This window comes from Cricetulus griseus, assembly GCF_003668045.3.
Source record: "Cricetulus griseus strain 17A/GY chromosome 1 unlocalized genomic scaffold, alternate assembly CriGri-PICRH-1.0 chr1_1, whole genome shotgun sequence".
Classification (NCBI taxonomy): domain Eukaryota; kingdom Metazoa; phylum Chordata; class Mammalia; order Rodentia; family Cricetidae; genus Cricetulus; species Cricetulus griseus.
This window is the reverse complement of record NW_023276807.1, coordinates 140537989-140558155: the sequence shown is the minus strand read 5'-3', so window position 1 is coordinate 140558155 and position 20167 is coordinate 140537989. Positions and strand designations below refer to the sequence as shown.

General features: G+C 43.6%; 1 protein-coding gene across 1 annotated transcript in view; it reads left to right on the top strand.

Annotated features, from left to right (window-relative positions):
• Positions 1-20167, top strand: part of Usp46 (ubiquitin specific peptidase 46) — a 68936-nt gene that overhangs the window by 6056 nt on the left and 42713 nt on the right. The window lies entirely within an intron of this gene.

Genomic DNA, 20167 nt, shown 5'->3' with positions numbered 1-20167 from the left:
GAACTTTAGGCATCCAGAAAGGTATGTGGAATAATAGAGCCAGCAGCCAGCACTCCCCACCCAGGGAAGAAATGAACTATGACACAGTTAAAACCTCCCATGAACGTCCGCCCCTCATCACTGCTCTCCCTAGACACAGTGCCCATTATTCCACATGTGGCATTTACCATGTGTTTCATACTTTTACTAGATAAACCAAATATGGTACATTGACAAACCAGATATGGTACCGATTCTTGTATTTTAAACATACTCTGTAAATATGAGCTCAAACCAATTCTCTATATTAATTCAATAATCATGAGGTTATTTGATAAAATGTCCATAATTCTATTTTGTTTTATCGGCTGTATAATATTCCCTCAAATGAATGTGCTACCTTATATTTGATTTTAATAATGGGGGGGCTTATAATTTGTTTTGTTAGTGTATCTCAGTGCTATAAGCAGTTTTAAATTTGTCTCCCTGTGTAAATGTTTATAGTTTCTCTGTGGTAAGATGTCCAGAAGGAAATTGCTGGGCTGAAGGAAATGGGCATCAGCTGTAATGTATTGACAGATTGCTCTCCAAAGCAGTTGTACTGATTTGCATTCTAGCCAGCATGGTTGGGGGAGGGGGCCCAGTGTTTCCACACGCTTGCTGACACTTGATATTGTTAGATGTGGCGTTTTGCCAATCTGATGGGTGTGAAATTGCATCTCTGTGGTTTAGACTTGCACTTTATTCTTTGCTAGTGAGGTTGAACATCTTCTCATGTGTACATCATGCTGTGCTGTTTCTAACCCAGGATCAGTGTTGGATTTGTCTGAACACAGGGTGTGGGATGATGCAGAGGAAAATCAGGGAGACCAAAGCAAAAGTCAGGGAAAGTGGTGAGACGTCAAAAGATACAGTGGAGGAATGATGCCAACATGTTCTGGGGGAGTGGTGGATACTGGCAGCATGGAGGTGATGCATACTCTGGGGACATCCTGAGTGTGGCAGGTGCATTCTGGATCTGTTCTTGTGTTAGCTGGGCCCGTTTCAAGACCCATTTGAGCTCAAGTCCATGCTTTGTTTGAATGAAATCGGCTTTGGTGAAAATCATGTCAGGCCTCTTCTGGCACACACAGCTGCAGGGCTGGACCTGGGGAGTTTCCTTTTGACCCAGTTGCTGTTTGAAGATCTTTTAGATGCTGGTCTTATTCTGAAAGTGAATTTCTTTGTCCTTTGGGTTAGATTCTCTGTGCAGAAAGCCTGGTGTTCAGAAGGTTTGGCTTGAATGTCCTGGTGCAAGTGCTGTGTTCAATATCAGAAAACATCCCCTTCACCCCAACTCTAACACCATGAGCGTCACCACACTGAGCACAGGAGGTGCTAAATGCCTTATAATTTAGTGGCTCTTTCTGTATCAAAGAATGGAGCACACTTATGTGTTCTCTTATTAAGAATTTAATCTTAGTACTGAGGCAGGCAGATCTCAGTGAGTTGGAGGCTAGCCTGGTTTGTAAAGAGGGTTCCAGGACAGTCAGAGCTGTTACACAGAGAAACCATATCAAACCAACCAACCAACCAACCAACAAACAAACTCAGGGAGTCTGCCCCCAGAGATTTTGAATAACTAGGTCTCAGGTGGGGTCCTGGAGCCCGAATTTTAAAGTGTGTAATCCTTCTTATTTCCACTCCACATATACTCTGAGGATAAGATTAGAGAAATACTGAGTTCCTGGGTAATAGCACCAATCTCTTAAAATATTGTTTAGAGAAATTACCTGCCACAAGAGAGGTTTTCAAAAATCAATGTAAAATTATTTAAGGTGGTGATTTAACTTCAAAAGCCAGAGATTGTTGCCATTCTCTAGTTGTATTTCTTGACATTAAACAACTAGGTTTTTATTATTTTCTCCTTTTCACAACAGAGATTCTGAGTTCTGGCCGTGTATCACCTGTGAAGCCTTTAAAAGAAACTTAAAAAAAAATAAGCTGTAAGACATCAACACAAACATGAAAAATGTAATATATGCCATATACCTAAATATCTACTTTTCAGATATTAAAATGTAGCCTTATTGGGTTAAGTTGTTTTTCAGACTTTATGCTTAGAAAGCAACATTCAACACTCTCTTTCCTTTCCCTCTCCTCCTAGAACAGACCATTTCTGGAGTTGATACAGCATTCACCAAGCATGCCCTTTATTTGTGATTCTCTAGGCAGCCTGTCAATGTTTGTGTGTAAGACGTGCTGGACGGCCTTTTGCAACTCTCTGGCTTTGCTCAACAATTATGGGTGAGAGTATGTTGACTCAGAAATCCAGTTTACTCATTGTGATTGCTTTTGATGGGACATTTCAACTTGGCTGGGGTTCCATGATTCATTCTCTTCTTCAGGGGCAGGTTGGATAGCTTCTAAAATACTCTATTCTGAAAATAGGGCTGCATCGGATGTCCCTGCTGTCTTAGTATCCGTGGCCTAGAGTCCTGCGGTAGATGTGCCACCTGCAGCTTTATGAGGTGATATGTTTTGGGTACAGGTGTAGGGTGTCTGTTGAGGGTGTTGGAAGCTTGGTTCCCCAATAGAATGGTGGAGCCTTTAAGAGATGAGTCCTAAAGAGAGATGCTAGATCATTAGGGCACACCCTAGGAAGGGATTGGTATTGTATTTCTGGGATTCCACTGGGCTCTTTCATGAGTTGTCATGAGAAGGCCTTGATGGGGCAAGCCCTTCCCTGGGCTCTCTGGCTTTCTGCCTCACAGTATGATTGCTCCTGGCCACAGGTGCTCCTGTCATTGTGATCCATACATGTGAGGCTTCCACCAGAGCCCTTGCCCTATGCTGTTTTGACTTTCAGCCTCTAACGCTGTTAGCTTGGGGCCAGAGAGATGGCTCAGCAGGTGAAGGCATTTGCTGCCGAGCTTGATGACTTGAGTTGGATCTCTGGGACCCATATGGTAGAGGGAGAAAACCAGTCTCACAAATTGTCCTCTGATTCCACAGTCTTCCTGTAGCACTTTGACTCCATACACATGCATGTTCATGTGTGTACATAAACACACACACACACACACACACACACACACACACACACACACACACAATATGTACTATAATGTAATATATAAAGTATAAGGTAAATAACCTCCCTCCTTCCCTCCCTCCCTCCTTCCTTCCCTTCCTCTCTCCTATGCTTTTGGTTTCTGAGACAGGGTTTCTCTGTGTAGTCCTGGCTGCTCTAAAACTTGTTTTGTAGACCAGTCTGGCTTGGAACTGAGATATCCGCCTGTTTCTGCCTCCTGAGTGCTGATATTAAAGGTGTGCATCTCTATGCCTGGCTTTTGTTTGTTTATGAGACCCAGTCTTGGGATATTTTGCTATAGCAGTGGAAAATGGAGTAAATACATTAAGTATTGTCAGTGTTCCCCAAGTGTTTCTGACAGTGGGAATTTGATACTCAGCTACTAAAGGACCTTACACCCAGAGTTTCTGACTGTATGTAGTTTAGGTTGGTTGTGTGTGTGTGTGTGTGTGTGTGTGTGTTTTAAGTGCCATGGTTAATTCTGAGCTGAGGTTGTTAAACCACCATATTTTGCAAAATGAAAATGTTACTTTTTAAGGGATGTGTGTGCATATATGGGAACACCTTTCAGGTCTTGATTCTCTCCTAATGTGGGATCCAGGCATCAAACTCATGTTGTCAGTCTTGTGCTGCAAACACTCTATCCACTGAGCCATCTCATTGGCCTTAAACCATGTGTTTGATAACCTACCAGGGCAGGAGCTAGGCTTATCTCTTGGTGATTTCCCATCTGTCAGCTTGGTGCCTGGCATATTTAAGTGATACATGTTCAATAAATAATTCTTGATGAATGAGTAAAGAGATCTAGCTTGGTAGCATGGAAAAATTACTTTGTAGCCAGTGGTATCTACTTGGAATTGTAGCACTTGCAAGGGGAGAATAGAAGGTTAGGGGTTCAGAGTTCAAAGCCAGCTTGGCCTAAACCAAACCAAACCAAACCCACAAACTTTTTCATAAATCAGTACTCCTCTGGGTATAGTGTGCAAAGAGTTTTGTGAAAACGTTGGTTCTGATTGGCAGGTCTGGACTTAGATGGAGATTTGACAAGCAGCCCCCTTTCTGGGGAAGAGGGTGTTTCTGGCCGGAACACGGACAGAGCAGCAAGATCTAAGGAGGGACACCAAAGGATGGCTTCCTTGTAGTTGCAAGGTGATGGGTGTAGGATTGGAATCCTGCTTGGTAAATCTCAGGGCCCATCTCCTCACGCCTTTATAAGAAAAGCAAACAGCCACATGCCCTCCTCCCCACTTTCTCGGGCATCAAAGGGACTCCCCCGTGGAAGCACTTGGCAGGCTGTGCTGGCCTTGTGCATGTTGCTTTTATAATTATCTCCCTCTGGTAGTGAGTTAGTATCTCCCTTCAGTTTGCTGAAAACACAAAGCTCTCAGTTTCTCAAGGTCCAAGAAGCCTCTGCTTTCCTTTTGATTTGCCACCTGTGGTTAGTGGGACACTTCATCTGACTTTGGGAATAGTGACATTGGGGGTAAAGAGGCCACATCTACTTCTTGTTGAGATTTCATGGGTGCAACATCCCTGCCATGTCTGTAAGACACTATCTAGCAGCAGGTGTCCTGGTCAGTCAGTGACAGTGCCCGTTGACTTGCTAGTGTGGGTAGTAGAAATTTCATGAGGCTTCACCCATAAATGAAGAGCTACGGGCAGTAAATGGCTGCTGAGAGGACAACAGTCTTGGCTCCCTGAAAGATTATCCCATCCCAAGCAGTCAGCCCTAAGCACATGTACATAAGGGGAACACTAAATGGACTCAGTAGGTTGTGTGTGTGTGTGTGTGTGTGTGTGTGTGTGTATGCAACAATAATTTAAAAAGAAGTCATGAACTTGAGAATGAGTGGAAGGGACATGAGAGAAGTTGAAGAGGGAGTGGAGGGGTAGAAATTATGTAAGTATAATATTCATATATGAATTCTAAAAAAATTAGTAAATAAAACAAATCCATTCCTTGCCTTCATTCTAGCTGTGGGTGTTCAGAGATGAAGGGGGCCCTGTCTTGCTGCTTCTGTGTTGTCAGAGAAGACATCTAGACAGCTAGAGAGGAGCCCACAGCTATCTCCTAATCAGCCTTGCACTGTAACATGAGACTAATTTATTCCCCAAATCAGACCTCTGAAAGTGAAAGTGATGCTGAAGATGACTATAAGACATTGGTCACTGCACTGTGCCTGGAATCCAAGCTATTCAGGGAGATACCCTGAGAGTGAGCCACTACAGGACCCTGTCATTTAAATGCCAGGCTTCAGAGCGCTTTGACAAGTGGAGGGGACTCTGTCTCATTGGTCCAGGAGAAGGCATGTGGTGTGGAGAAATGAGGGCAAATAAAAAGGTTAAGTACAGTGGCATTCAGAAACAAGCATGTGTGTGTGTGTGTGTGTGTGTGTGTGTGTGTGTGTGTGTGTGTGTGCGTGTGTGTGTGTGTACACTGGGGGTGAGGTACCTTCTTATTTCCAATTCTTTTTCCTCTAGAAAAAAATGGTGGAGTACATTTTAATTTTTTTCTTATATGAATGGGTGCTTTGACTGCATGGATGTCTGCATACAATTTGTGGCCCATGGAAGCCAGACAAGGGCTTCAGGTTCCCTGGAATTGGAGTTACAGGAGTTATAGATGACTGTGAGCTTCCATGTGGTGGCTGGGAATTGAACCCAAGTCCTCTGGAAGAGCAACCAGTGCTCTTAACTGCTGAGCCATCTCTCCAGCCCTAGTCAGTGACTCTTAATGCTGATTTTCACCTAAACTTATGGAATAGTTTTCCTTAAATCTGTAGATTTTATTTTAGTTGAACCTCAGAGTTTCTGAGGGCAGTCTGTGACTGAGATCTGGTTTGAGTTTCTCTATGCTGTTGGGTGAGTGTGAAAACTCAGGGTTCCCACCTTTCACAGACTCCCTTCTCATCCATATCACATGGCTGAGGGATGAATTTGCCTCCCTGGTCTATTGTTGGGCTCAGAAGGAATCAGTTGTGTCTAGGGCTTCATGTGGTACCCATAAATTTTGTGACATACATTGAGTGTCCCACCTTTTCCTGTTAGCAGAGGAGTCCAGACCGTTGAGGTGGTGAGCCTTGAGCCTTAGGCGTTGCAGGACCCAGCCTCTTTCTAGTTCAGCAATGTCAGACAGGTCTCTTTGACCTGTCGGGGCCTATCCAGTAAGCACTTTGGCTGTGGGAATGGCTTGTTGGAACTTAGTTGGCTTTAGTCAGAGAAGGCAAAAGGAGGAAGGATCTGTGACTTAAGACTGAAATGTCATCAGGGTAACCAGGCTGATAGTGTGTGGCCAAGCTTTGGAATCATCAGTTAGGATGTATTGTTTACCCATTCCCTGATAATGAGGTCACACAGTCTACTGACAGTTATTTGATCATCCAAGGAGTGCACAGTCCCCCTTTTTGAGTGATTTGGTGTGCACAGTTAGGTGTTTCTAACTGGGAAATATATAATAGTACAAAACACAGTCCCTTTAAGTTTTTGAATCAAACCTTTGAAGAGGTGATTTGTGTTCATGTGGCAAAAATTTCAAGGTGTGTGAATGAAAAGCATTAAAAAAAAAATTACACTCCAATTCTTGCCCTTGACATCTACCAATGTTTATAGCCTGTGTCTTTTCAAGACACATCTTATGTAGGTACAGGCAAATGTGTTTATACTTCTGGTTTTAATTTTTATTTTAGCTAAAATTGTTATTTTGAATCCATTTATTTTATCTCTTTTTATGTATGTAATTTGTCTGCATGTGCGTACATGTATTGAGTGCGTGCCTGGTATCTTTGGAGGCCAGAAAAGGGCATCACATCCCCTGGAACTGGAGTTAAGGGTGGTTGTGAACCACCATGTGGGTGCTGGGAACAGAACCCAGGTCCGCTGCAAAAGCGACAGGTGTTCTTAACTGCTGAGCCATCTCTCTGGCCTCCTTTTCCAAGTTTTTAAAACCCCAGTCTTATTTGTCACACATGGCTTGCCCTGATGGGCCTCTTGTTTTTGTGTCCTGGACTCAGTAAAGAGCACCTCCATTCTCCCATTGCCGTGGAATATTCAGTTGCTTGAGATGTAATGGATCCCCTGAGCCAGGTCTCCACCAACCAGCAGTTTTCTTGTCTTCGGTTTTTATCAACAAAACTGTAAGGATCAACTTGTTCATATATCGTGTTGTCAGTGGAAGGGCGTATCTGTGAACTGACTTCATAGAAATGGTTTTGTATTGGTAATGCTGAGAGATTTTGCCAAACTGCCCTCCACTAGCCACATGTGCGGCTTGTGTGACCACAGCCTTGCCTTAGCTGGCGTCACCCAGAGACTTTTTGTGCTTGGCCAGGCAGGGGACAAATGGCATGTAGGTGTATTATTTTGCTTTGAATCTCTTTTACTAGAAATGTATGTGAGGAGCTGATCATGATTTTAAGAGAATAACTGAATTTCATTTCGGTATTTGCTGTTGACAATGATTTTCAGAGTTTGTAGGGAGGGGTGTGCTTTATTTTTATTTTCAATCTGTCTCAGACCCATATTTTTTTGGTAAAATAAAATAAAATAAAAAAGGATCACTAGCAAAACTGGAATAAAAACCCAAGGATAAATAAAACAGAAGCCTCATTTTTTTTTTTTTTTTTTTTTTTTTTTTTTTTTTATGACCCAGCCTGACAGATACCAAATTGCTGTGGCTGCTTGTTGTGGTTGTGTGTTTGTGCTTTCTGAGCCTGGCTGGAGGCTAGTGCTAATGCTTTCAAGTAATATTATGTTGAAGTGCTGCTCACTCCTCTCCCTTCTCCCGCCACTGCGCTCTTTGGCACGAGGGGAGACAATGCAGAGTTTTATATGTCTGCTTTCACAATCTATACATTGTCCATGATTTCATCATATTAAAGGATCTTTCATGGTGCCATGATGATCTGGAAGGGTGTGGCTCCTAAAGGTGGTGAGGCAGCTAATACGCCAGCCTGGTGACTCTGCTCTGCCCATGCCTGGCTCATGGTTGTTTTCACTGGAAACCTTGAGCACGGAGACAGGGATGGCAGGCTGGGGGTGGGGAAAGGGGGAGAATGGAAGGATGACATGATAACATTTTCCAGAGCTGGCTTCTAGCCTGGGGCCTTGCCAGGATGTCACCCCTACCACCATTCTTTGGAAAATGACAAGAAGAGAACATGAGGGCCAGTCAGAATCAAGGGGACATCATCCCTGAGTGAGCATAGCTGACTTCCTGCTGAAGCTCCAAGAGGTGCCAGGAAAAGGCTCTTCAACCTGGAGCCGGGGTCATAGAGTTTGGCTGCCTCTGCTGAGACCTGATCTTGGAGAGTCACTTCAGCTTCTTCAGCATTGTGGTCCACACCTCTCCTTTGCCTGTGATGTTGGGGTGGGTCACGCCCATTGGTGATTTATTGGCAGGGAGAGTTAGGTTCAGTGTTGCTTAGTGGTACAGCAATTCTGTGGGGATGCTTGCTAGGTCCTAACCAGGATGGCCATTCCTAACACTCGGGGATGTGCCCAGTCAGTAGCCAGGAAATACCTTCTGGCTATCTGCCTGTTCCCTCCACTGGCAGCGAAGGAAGTACTAAACATGTGAATGAAGCATTATCTGGCCTCACTCATTGTCAGCAGTGGATTCTAGAGACAGATGCTGTGGGTTTGGGTCCCTGGCTCTGCCCTTACTGGCTCAGTGAACTCGGCAGCTGTCCCCTAACGTTTCCATGTGCGGGATGGGAGGCCTCTGCTTTGGGTTTGTGGGGGACATTGCATGAGCACACAGATGTGCAGTTCTTGGAGAAATTGAGTACATGCTGTTCACCAGCCTTCCTCATTTTTCCAAGTATGTTCAGTGAGCAGATGTGGCAAGTTCTTAAACTGCTAGGTGTAGGCACATGAGTCAGACATAATAACTTTCAGAGGAGACTCTGGACTGATGGGTCTAGTATAGAGCTGGTGGGCTTTTCTATAGAGGGCCAGATAGTAAATAGTTTAGATTTTGTGGGTCATAGTATCTTTGCCACACTGCCATGATCCCACTGTTCTCTCCTGAACGTAGTTGCAGTGAGTATATGAATGGTCACGGCTGTGTTCCAGTAAAACTTTATAAAAACAGTTGGTTGCTCAGAGGAGGTCTGTGAGCTGTAATTTGTACACATGCCTCTAGTAGGAAAACATGGAGACTCTATTACAAATTGGGATAAGTGCAGAAAGGAAACAGGTCTGTGAGAAACAAGGGTCAAGGAATAAGTGGCATTGAAGCCACATGGTGAGGTTGAGATAGCTGGAAGGGGAAAGTATGCCCAATAGGGTGCAGCTCTGAGGAATGGAGCCATGGCTTAGATAGTTCTAGGGTCTCGCATCCCAATCTGCTTTTGTATGTTTTGAAGGTGTGGTAGATGCACTTCAGCTTGCTTTGGATAAAATATACATTTGAATAAAATATATGTCTAAATAATCCAACTCCAGTTTTCTCTTCCTTTTCTCTCTTCCCCCATAGCTTTACTACAGAAATAAGAGCTGTGTCCATAGACTAAGACATGTTTGTTCTGCATACTCTAGTAATTATGTATACCCTCTCTCTGTGTGTTCCCTTGCTTTGCTACATTGTTTGCAGCATCTATGCAGGAATTTAGAAGTTGGAGGGGTAAGATTGCACCTGATTGTATTATTTGATGTTAACTGGTTTACTCCTTAGAATTCAGTTCTCTTTTTGCCTTTTAAAATTTAACGTAGTTTTATTAGTTGGGTAAAAGCTTTGAAACAATGATGGAAAAACCTTTTTTTTTTTCCCCTTGACAACATCTCATGTCCTGTTTTTGCCAGCCCCAGTGGTTCCTTTCCTTCAAGCAGGCAGTAGTGTCCTATAAAGGTTTTGTTTATTTTGTTTTGCTCTTGTCTATGTGTGCTAACATGTATGTCTGCACCATGCTTGTGTCTGGCTCCCAAGGAAGCCAGAACAAGGAGTTGGATCTCCTGGGATTGGAGTGACAGAAAGTTGTGAGCCTCCCTGTGGATGCTGGGTACCAAACCCTGGTCCTCTGATAGAGCAGCCAGTGCTCTCAACCACTATGACATGTCTCCATCCCCTGGTGGAGATTTTGTTTAAGAGTATTGGGATGTTTCCTATTTTAAGGAATGCCTCTGACATAGGGGTGCTAATGTCTAGCCTAATGGATGAGCTCAGATTCAGTGAGAGAACTGGTCTCAAAAAATACACTGGAGAGTGATTGAGATAGACACAGCATCATCCTTACTTCCACATGAATGCGCACACACCCTCTCTCTCTCTCTCTCTCTCTCTCTCTCTCTCTCTCTCTCCTTCTCCCTTTCTTTCTCTGTCTCCCCCCCCCTCTCTTTTTCTCTTCTACTGGGAAGAATAACTGTACTCACCTCACTGGATTGTTGTAAAGATTAAAATGAATAAAATGTGCACAAAGCCCTTGGAGAAGTGACTACATGCTGCTTTCCACTTATCTATTGTCATTGAGTATGTATAAGGCACCAGGTCCCTTATTCCTCCTGAGCCTTAATGTTTCTCTTGACTCATTCCACAAACTTGGACTACATGCTGTCCCTGGGCTGTGTGATGACCTTTGACACTGGAAATCTAGGAATACGGTCCTTTTGAATGTCCCATCATCCTGTGGACATTTAATTGATAGAGCAGCTTTTAGAACATAAATCTACAGTTCTACCAGTGACATTCACCACCCCTGTCATCTGGTTTAATTCACTCTCTATAATCAATTAATTCTTCTGTATGCATTTAGATATAATTATTGGCCCTCCCTGGGAGGGTCTTGGAGAGGTGACATGTCCTGGGATGCAGATAAATGAGCTAGCTGCCTTTGGGATATCTAGGGCAAGGCCATTTATTTCTCTGGCATTGATCTTTACCCCTGTCGTGTGGTCTAGCTCACTTCCAAGGACCCTTGTGGCCTCCACGTTTTTTTGTTTTGGACTGTCATATATTGCAGCAATGTGCTCACCATTTCATATAGACTTTGACCTTATCTTGATGTTGTTCTAATTATTTCTTTCTCTCGGCCAACCTCCCTCCCTGGAGGAATTCTAACTTGTTTTCCTTGTAAATTGCCTTTTAAAATTGTCTTAAAAAAGAAGTTCCTTTTTGTGCCATCCTATGCATTCATGATTTTATCTTTCAAGAGTTGTTTGTTGTGTGTGTTGGAAGCACCCTTGGCAGTCTCTAGAGGTGCTTTGAAAAGCTAACATTGCAGGCTTGTTGGAACTTGTCCCAGCTCAGATTCTATTTTTAATAAAATTCTTTGTATTGTTTTTCAAAAGGTTCCCCACTTTCTTAAACTGACTGAAGTAAGAACTTTGTTTCTTATGCTTCCCATCCTGTGGTTTTCCCACAAGGATTGTTTTTTTTTTTTTGTTCAGAATCTGGTCATACAGCATTTATGTTTTCAGGGCCTCCAATTGCCATTTGTGCTGTTATGCTGGGCTTGCCCAATAGGAGGGAAAGCTTCGTGTATATAATGCACTTCATGACGGACATGGCGCCGATACCTTCACCTCTCTGTTGTCCTTTGGAATAGGCAGGCTGCACATCAGCACCAGAACCTCTGAGCTCCAAAGAGAAGTGAAGGGTCAGAGCTCAAAAGAAATACTAGCAAGAAAAGGCAGGCAGCAGTGAGGGATGTGCACACTTAGCTCGATACTGTAGAGGATTAGCTTATTAAACTTTTGTTATACTTATTAAATGTGAATTCCAACATAATATATCTTCATAGTAAAAAGTTAAGAGTTAACGGGATAGAAAGGAAAGCCTTGGTACTGGAGGGATGGCTCAGTGGTTAAGAGCACTTATTACTCTTTCAGAGGACCCAGGTTCGGTTTCCAGCACTCATATGGTGATTTTCAACCATCTGTAACATCAGTCCCAGGGGATTTGATGTTCTCCTTTGACCTTTGGTAGGCACACCAGTAGTACACATACACATATGCAGGTAAAACACACATACACATAAAATAAATAAATCTTAAAAAAGAAAAGTCCCTGTTCTCATCCCTTAGCCATACTCTTTGGCAGTATTATTGATATTTTCCCGAGTGTTAGCCAGAAGCAATGCTATGCACTCATAACCCCAGCTACTCTGGAGGCTGAGGCAGGAGGCTGACTTGAGCCCAGGAGTTGAGCTTTACCTGGGACAATGTAGAAAGAGTCTGTCTAAAAAATAAAAACAAAACCAACCACCCAACCAACCAACCAACCAACCAAACAAACAAACAAAAAAGTGCCCCAAAACAAAGAAACAAAAAAGCTCACAAACAAAATGAAAATAAACCCTCAAGTTAAAAGCAAGTTATTTTTCAAGTATTCTGGAAATTTTTACTAAAACACACAGGTTGAATACAGCGGCTTGCTTGGTTTTGTTCATCTTATTCCTCAGATGCAGAAGAGTGTGATGCACATAGCAGGCACAAATAGGGTCAGCGTATGCTGCCTGAATAAATGGCTTTTCCAGGGTTGTCCTATGTACACTGTCACTATACTGTGTTTTGCTTATCATTTGTCTTGTACAGTTTTACATAGCAGTACCTATTTTTTTTAACTTTAAATACCTATATAGAAGGAATGTAGGAGGTCATGAGTTTAATTGCTGTACCACAAAAATAAAAATACTGACATGGTAGTCTGTTATATAGACTTATATAGATTACCATAATTGTTTAATCAGCTTGTGGTACTTCTAATTTTTTCTGTTACAAGTGTTGAGACACTGCCTGCTGATTGTCTCTTCTATATCTCCTCTCTATGTCTAGTGTAAGAGGAATTTTTAACTGGTCACGGATGCTTAGGTAATGACCACTTTTGCCAGACTCCCTTGCAGCTTTGTGGCACTAAGACTGAGATTTTTGGCCAGGGGGTTTATAAGCAAAAGTATTTGTTGTACCGCTTAAGAGCCTCCTTGCAAAGGGAGCCATCCCTCCATCTTGGTGGCAGGAGCTAGAATAATCATCTTGGTTCCAAAGCTGCAAACTGACTTTTGCTCACAATGAAAGTGACAAGATATGAGGACCCTGTGTCCACAGCCACAGCACTGCAGGGCTGCTGCAGCAGACTGGCCCTGCGTCTACTCGAACATTTATGTGAAAGAGACAAATGAATTTTCATTTTGTGAAGTCACAATATGAGTTGGGTCATTGTTACAGTTTCTGTATCTACCTGCGTGAGTATATCTATACAATAAAAAGGAGAATTTCAGGATTGAGGGACACGGTCATTTAAATTCTCAATTAATACCGTCTAATTAGCCTGCAAGCACTCTTCATCATTACTGTCACTGTGTGGTGAGGTAGTCATCATCGTGTCTGTATCATGGGTGCATTTACATTTTATGGATATAACCCCCAAATCTGTTGAAGATTTACAAAGATTCATATTACCAAAGAAAAATGCTAGGATGTAAAAGCAAGAGCTTAGTTCCAAATGTCAATATCTGTTATATTCTGTATCCATGGAAACCAATTCTTGTGTGTCTATAAAGGGAATGGGGGAATGGGGAAGTGTTGGAGGGTACTACTCATGCTTCGTACATCGAGAGGCTACACAGATCTGTGTCCAAATTATCATGCACACACTTGTATCACAGACATCCCTAACCACCCCTGTCAGAGCCCATCCAGCAGACCATTCACTTAGCCTACAGATACTGGGGGCCTACTATGTGCTCATCACTGAGAATATGTTATTGGGAAGGTCATATGGTCTTTGCTGCCACATTGTATAGATTTTAGGGACCAAATGTTAATGATTATATAAGTAGTAATATTGTCACATGTCCGACAGACAGTGTGCATAGAGAGATGTGGAAGAGGTATATTAGTTTCTTCTTCATGCTATGAAATAATTACCCTAGTGGCTAGAGAGATGGCTTAGTAGGCAAGCTGCGCATTCTTATGAGGACCTGCATTCTTCTCCTAGCATCAAAGTAAAAAGACAAGTGTAGCAGCTTGTATTTATAATTCCAATGCTGGGGGATGAGGCACAGCTAGGAGTTCCATTAGGGTTTACGAGCTGCCAGCTTTACCTTTAGGGAGAGACCCTGCTTCAAGGGAATAAGGTAGAGGGTTATAGAGTATGACACCCAATGTCCTGCTCTGGCTTCCATATGTTTGCACAGAAGTATGTGCACCTGTACACACAGGTAGAAATCTCTCTCTCTCTCTCTCTCTCTCTCTCTCTCTCTCTCTCTCTCTGTGTGTGTGTGTGTGTCTTTCTGTGTGTCTCTGTCTTTCTCTCTGTCTCTTTCTCTCTCTGTTTCACCTTAAATTAGTAACTCAAAAAGAGCAGCCTTATTTTTTACAGTATGTGGCCAGATTGCTCACTCTCCTGAGGTTCTAGGGTTCATCTGCTTCCTGGCTTTTGGGATTTCTGCAGACTGTCTGTGTTCCTTGACTCACGGGCTCTTCTGTCTCCAGAGCCAAAAGTGCAGTGGTTTCAGTGTCTCTGAGCTCTGTCTTCACTCACTCTGACCTGTGGGGACACTGACCATCCTGCCAAGACCATCTACCATCTAGAGAAACCAGAACAAACCTTCTTTATTGAGATCCTTCATTTAGTCTTGTCTCCAAAGTCCCCTTTGCCATACATGGTGACATCATGATGGAATCCAGGGATAGGAAGTAGACATCTGGGGAGGGGTTTCATTCTGCCAGCCACAGCACTGGTTTCGAAGAGAGGGGCTGCCCTGTGAAGAATTCCCTGAGGAGCTGGCCTTGAAATTAGGCTTGTGAGGTACAGGCAAGGGAAAGTGAGAAGGAAAGAACTTTGGGTGACCAGAGACTGGAAGGCAGCCATTGGTTTAGGCAGGGTGTGCAGGAAAATGAGTGACAATTGAAGTTAGTGACAGCAGTGAAAGCCACTAGTGGGATTCCCAAAACAGTTTTGTGTTTAGAAAGAATACTACTCCTGCATGGTTAGGGGTGGCTAAGGAGGATGATGGAGGCTGTGTAGGAGCTGGTGGTGATACGGATGAGAGATCCTGCAGCCATGTCTAGCTGCAGCTGAAAAAGAAGTGCTTGGAGTGGAGAGACTGAAGGAGTTTGTCCGTAGAGCATTGAAATGGATGAGGGTGATGCAGCAGCAGATGTGGTGTGTGACCTGAAGGCTCCAGCTTGAGCCTGATGAGGGCAGGGCCATTTGCTAAGTGGGAAAATACCAGAGAAGTGAGATGTTGCATTGGATAGACGGATGTTGAGGGCTGGTGGATAGGCACGTGTATTAATGCAGCATGGAGCTTGAAGGGAAGTTTGCAGGGTGCAGATAGAGTTAGGCATGGTTGGCTTGCAGCTGCTGATTGGAGCCCTGCAGTGGCTTCTGCTGGGACACTGGAGACAGAGGCAGGGAGAGGCCTTGGTCCACCTCTGGCACCTCTGGGAAAAACCAGCTGTCTACAAGTGTCCCTTCTGGGGAGCTTACTGTGTTTTTAGCTTCTCCGGGTGATGTGGGGGTGAAATCCAGGAGATGTATTTTTGTTCTGAGTGCTGGGATTGAGTCTAAGGTCCTTACAGATGCTAGGTGCTATATGGAGATGAGGAAGTACAGACAGTCCTTACAGATGGGAATCATTAAACACTCAGTGTTAGTTTCCTAGGCTGCTGTAGCCAATTATATTATCTTGTGGCTTAAACAATCCATTTACTATCTTTTAAAAACACTAATTTACTTAGCAATGGTTGATTTATTATTGCTGTTGTGTGTGTGAGGAGTATGTGTACCACAGTGAATGGGTGGAAGTCAGGACAGTGTTTCTGAAGTTCATTCTCTACTTTCATCTCTACATGGGTCCTGGAGATCAAACTCAGGTCAGCAACCTTGCAAGTCAAGTGATTTAGCTGCTGAGCCATTTTGATGGCCCCACATTGACTTTATTATAGTTTTGAAATCCAAAGCAGGTCTCACTGGGCCAAAGCCTAGCCTAGTTGGTGGAGGGGCTGCCTCCTCCTCCTCCTCCTCTCCTCCTCCTCCCTCTTTCCTCCTCTTCCTCCCCCTCCTCTTCTTCTTTGTGTAACCCTGGTTGACCTGGAACTCACTCTTTAAACCAGGCTGTCCTCGAAGGATCTGCCTGTTTCCCTAGTGCTGGGATTAAAAGCATGTGCCACTATCACCCAGCCGGAGGGTTGCATTCTTGTTGCATGAGCTGTAGGGCTGCATTCCTATTTGGAGACTTCAGAGGAGACTCCTCAAGCATTTCCATGGCAGAGACTGGAGCATGCCTGGACTTTGTCCCTTCCGCCAGCAGCTTCTGAAGTTGTCACACAGCATCGCTGTGCTGTGCCTTGATCATGCTCCCATTTCCAAGGACAGTTGTGGGCATTTCGAGCCCACTGGATAATTCAAAGTAAGCCCTATTGGAGTTTTAGAAAAATTTTATTTATTTTATGTATATGAATGTTCTATCTGCATGTATGCCTTTATGGAGGAAGAGGGCATCAGATTCCACTCTAGATGGTGTGAGCCACTGTGTGGTTGCTGGGCATGTGGTTGCTGAGCCATCTCTCCCCCCCCCCCAAATGTGAATTAATATCATCTCAGTTTTCCTTTGCCATGTAAGGTAATGTATTCACCAGTTTGGGGGATTAGAACAAGGGTGTCTTTGCTGGGCTGTTATTCCCCCAAATACACATCCAAGTGCTGCTGAATAATGTTTTGGTAAATGTTGGGCCACATTTACCACACTGATTCTATAAGAGTATAATAGAGCTAAAAAAATTCTTACTGCCTAGTGTTGTATGGGAGAGATTTTTCCCCTGGGGAGACATAATTCTCTCTCTCTCTCTCTCTCTCTCTCTCTCTCTCTCTCTCTCTCCTCCCTCCCCCTCTCTCTTCCTCCGTGTCTCTCCATATACACACACATCCACTCACTCACATGTATACACACACATGTATATATGTATGTGTGTATGTATATATGTATGTATGAATGTATATGCTTTTCTTTTTTTCCCCAGAAAGGAAGCCAGGACAGACCAAAGTAATGACTGTACAAAAGTCTAACTTGGGGACCTAATCAGTTTCTGTTCGGGTTCTTAACTAGAGTATGGGTGAGGGGTTAACTTACAGTAGCAAGTAGACTCAAAAGCAGCTGCATCTGAGAAAAAGGGTGAGGACTCATGGAAGCTGCAACCCTGGAGCACTCTGCATGACTTGCAGGCAGCTCAACAGGTCAGAGAATGTCCCCTCTGCAGTTAGAAGGGTCACAGTCTCCTCCCCCAGCAGTTTACTGCTTCTGCAGCTCTGGAGAGTGACCCCCATGAGTGTTGCAAGTTTCAGCTTTCCCAGGCATGTGAAGTTGTTTACCTCTGGGTCTCCTGAACCTCTTCACTGTCTCCTGGGAAGAACCTTTTGGCTTGGAGGGCTCTGTTGCATTATACTATCCAAAGCAATGCCATCATGGTAACAGTGTGGCATCTACCCCTCAGTGTGACATGCTCCCGCTGCGTCTTTGTGGTGACATGTAGAAACAAATCTATTACTAATTGTATGAAAGAACAGTTCACACTATTATGCAGGGCACAACACACTTGGTAATGATAATAAAAGCTTAGTAGCTGCATTAAGTATTTACTTTACTGTGCTTTGGGCTATTTCAGCATGCACTCACTCCATTTATAGTTTCCTGTTGTGTGCAATGCAATGTCAGAAGTAGCATCATATGGTTCCTGCTTCTGTCTCCTAAATTTTGTTTATTTTTATGTGTATGCATATGTGCTTAAGTGGGTTTATGTGCTTCATGTGGATGCAGGAGCCCGTAGAGGCCAGAAGAAGGCATCAGATCCCTGGAACTGGAGTTGTAGATGATTGTGAGCTACTTTCTGGGTGCTGGGGACTGAACCTGGGTCCTCTGCAGAGAACAATAGGTGCTTATAACCAGTGAGCCATTGCTGCAGCTCTCTTCTGTTCCTTCTTGATCTCACCATTTTCTCTTGCACTTGATTTGATCTTCTGTTTCCTTTGTCATGCCCCAAGAAGCAATAAATCATTCCATACCTATGTACATATATGTAATGCACACTTCATATAGCATAGGTAGGTGGTAGGTTGTGTTTTTCAGGCTGGTGTGTGTATTCTGATAAAGTGGCCTAAATAACACATTTCTCAGAACATGTCCTCATGGTTAAGAGATGCATGAGTGACTGTAGCTGTAAAAGTATAAACAGAATAGTCCAGTGAACCCATCCACTCAGTCAGTTAAGGGAGTCCTGGACTGCTGGCGTAAAAGCTCTTCATTCCTTCTTTTCTTCCTTCATTCCTTCCTACCTGCCTTCCTTCATTCCTTTTCCTATTTAGCTAGAGAGGGTTAGGTAAATGGGATGATCTAGAAAAGCAGGAAATAGCAACTGCGCTCTATGATGTTGGAATGCAGTATGTCTCTCTTTCTCTCTCTCTCTCTCTCTCTCTCTCTCTCTTTCTCTCTCTTTCTCTCTCTCTCTCTGTGTGTGTGTTTGTGTGTGTGTTTGTGTGTGTGTGTGTGTGTGTGTGTGTGTGTGTGTGTGTGTGTGTGTGTGTTTCAGTCAGGGTTTCTCTGTGTAGCCCAAGCTGCCCTGGAACTCGCTTTGTAGACCAGACTGACTTTGAACTCAACAATCCATCTTCCTCTGCCTCCTGAGTGTTGGGACTAAAGGTTTGTCTCTGTGAGACTGCAGTGTGTTTATGAGGCCTCCAGAACTGGGTGAATCTAGTCAGTGTGGTCGTTGGACCTTTCTTTCCCTCTAGTACAGCATGTTTGTCTGGGTGTATATTCAGAAAAAGATGGAGAATTTGGTTTATAATGAGTTCCTACTTTTCGTGAGTGGATAGTATGACACCTCAGGGTCTCTCTGTTCTCAATACATAAGAAATAAATAAAAGAACATACAGCATTATAAATCATTTAGAGATTTATTCTGTTACTTATGTGTATCTGTCTCTGTGTGTGTGTGTGTCTGTATATGTGTGTGCAGGTGTGTATGGAATCCAGAAGAGAGCCTCAGATCTCCTGGAGCCAGAGTTACAGGTGGTTGTGAGCCATCTGACTTAGGTGTGAGGTCCCAAACACAGGTTCTCTACAAGAGCAGTAGACACTCTTAATTAATGAATCATCTCTCCAAGCCCAGGAGCATTACTTCTTAAAATAAAAAGCTTAACTTTCTGTTCTTTGTTTCCCAAATCCTTGTGTTCCTGTGAGCTATAAGTCTTCCATGAGAAGACGAAGACTGTAGTTGATGAGGGAACATCAGCAAGGGACTCTGATCCCACGCACTGCTCCTTCTCCATGCATGGGCTCTGAACTCACAGACCAGTCAAACGCTGGTGGGAGACATTTATGCATCTCACTGAGGACTCAAACTGTCTTTATTCCCTAAACAATACAGTGTACTAACAGTTTATATGGTATTTATATGATATCAGGTATTATAAGTAATGTAGGAAAGAAAGACAGAGTTGCAAAATTGCAGTTGTAAGTTAGCCAACAAAATGATTTTATGGTTGGGAGGTGGTCACCACAACACGAGGAACTGTATTTAAGGGACACAGCATTAGGAAGGTTGAGAACCACTGACTATACCATTTACGTAAAGGAACTGAGTATCTTTCTAGGAGGCCTGGAACCTGTTCCCAGTGGCCAATGATGACTGTACCTGACTGGAGTAAGCTTTTCCTACTTACAGCCAGCCCACTCAATGTTAGGGAGAAATGACCATCTATCACCAATGGCTAGCCCCAGGTAGGGGGGCTTCATCACTTGATTGATAGGCTCTGATAACATTTGGATGAGATTGAACCTCACTCCTCAGTTCAGCCTTTGGGAAATTTGTTACAATGTCTGGTAGGTCCACCTAGTCTACCAATGCCTGTCTACCAATGCAAGTCCCAAGACCCCTGTAGTTGCTCAGTCCATGAGGCTGGATGTCTCAGCTGGTCTTCAGTACAGGCTGGAATCCCAAAGTAGTAGCTCTAATGCCAGTGAAGGAATGGACTTGCCAGTGAGGGCAAGAGCAAGCAGGCAAACAGAGCAATTTTCCTTCTTCCATGTCTTTTACATAGGCTGCCAGCACTAGGTATGGTCCACATTAAAAGTCGGATCTTCCTACCTCAAAAGATCCAGATTAAAAGTGGATTTTCCC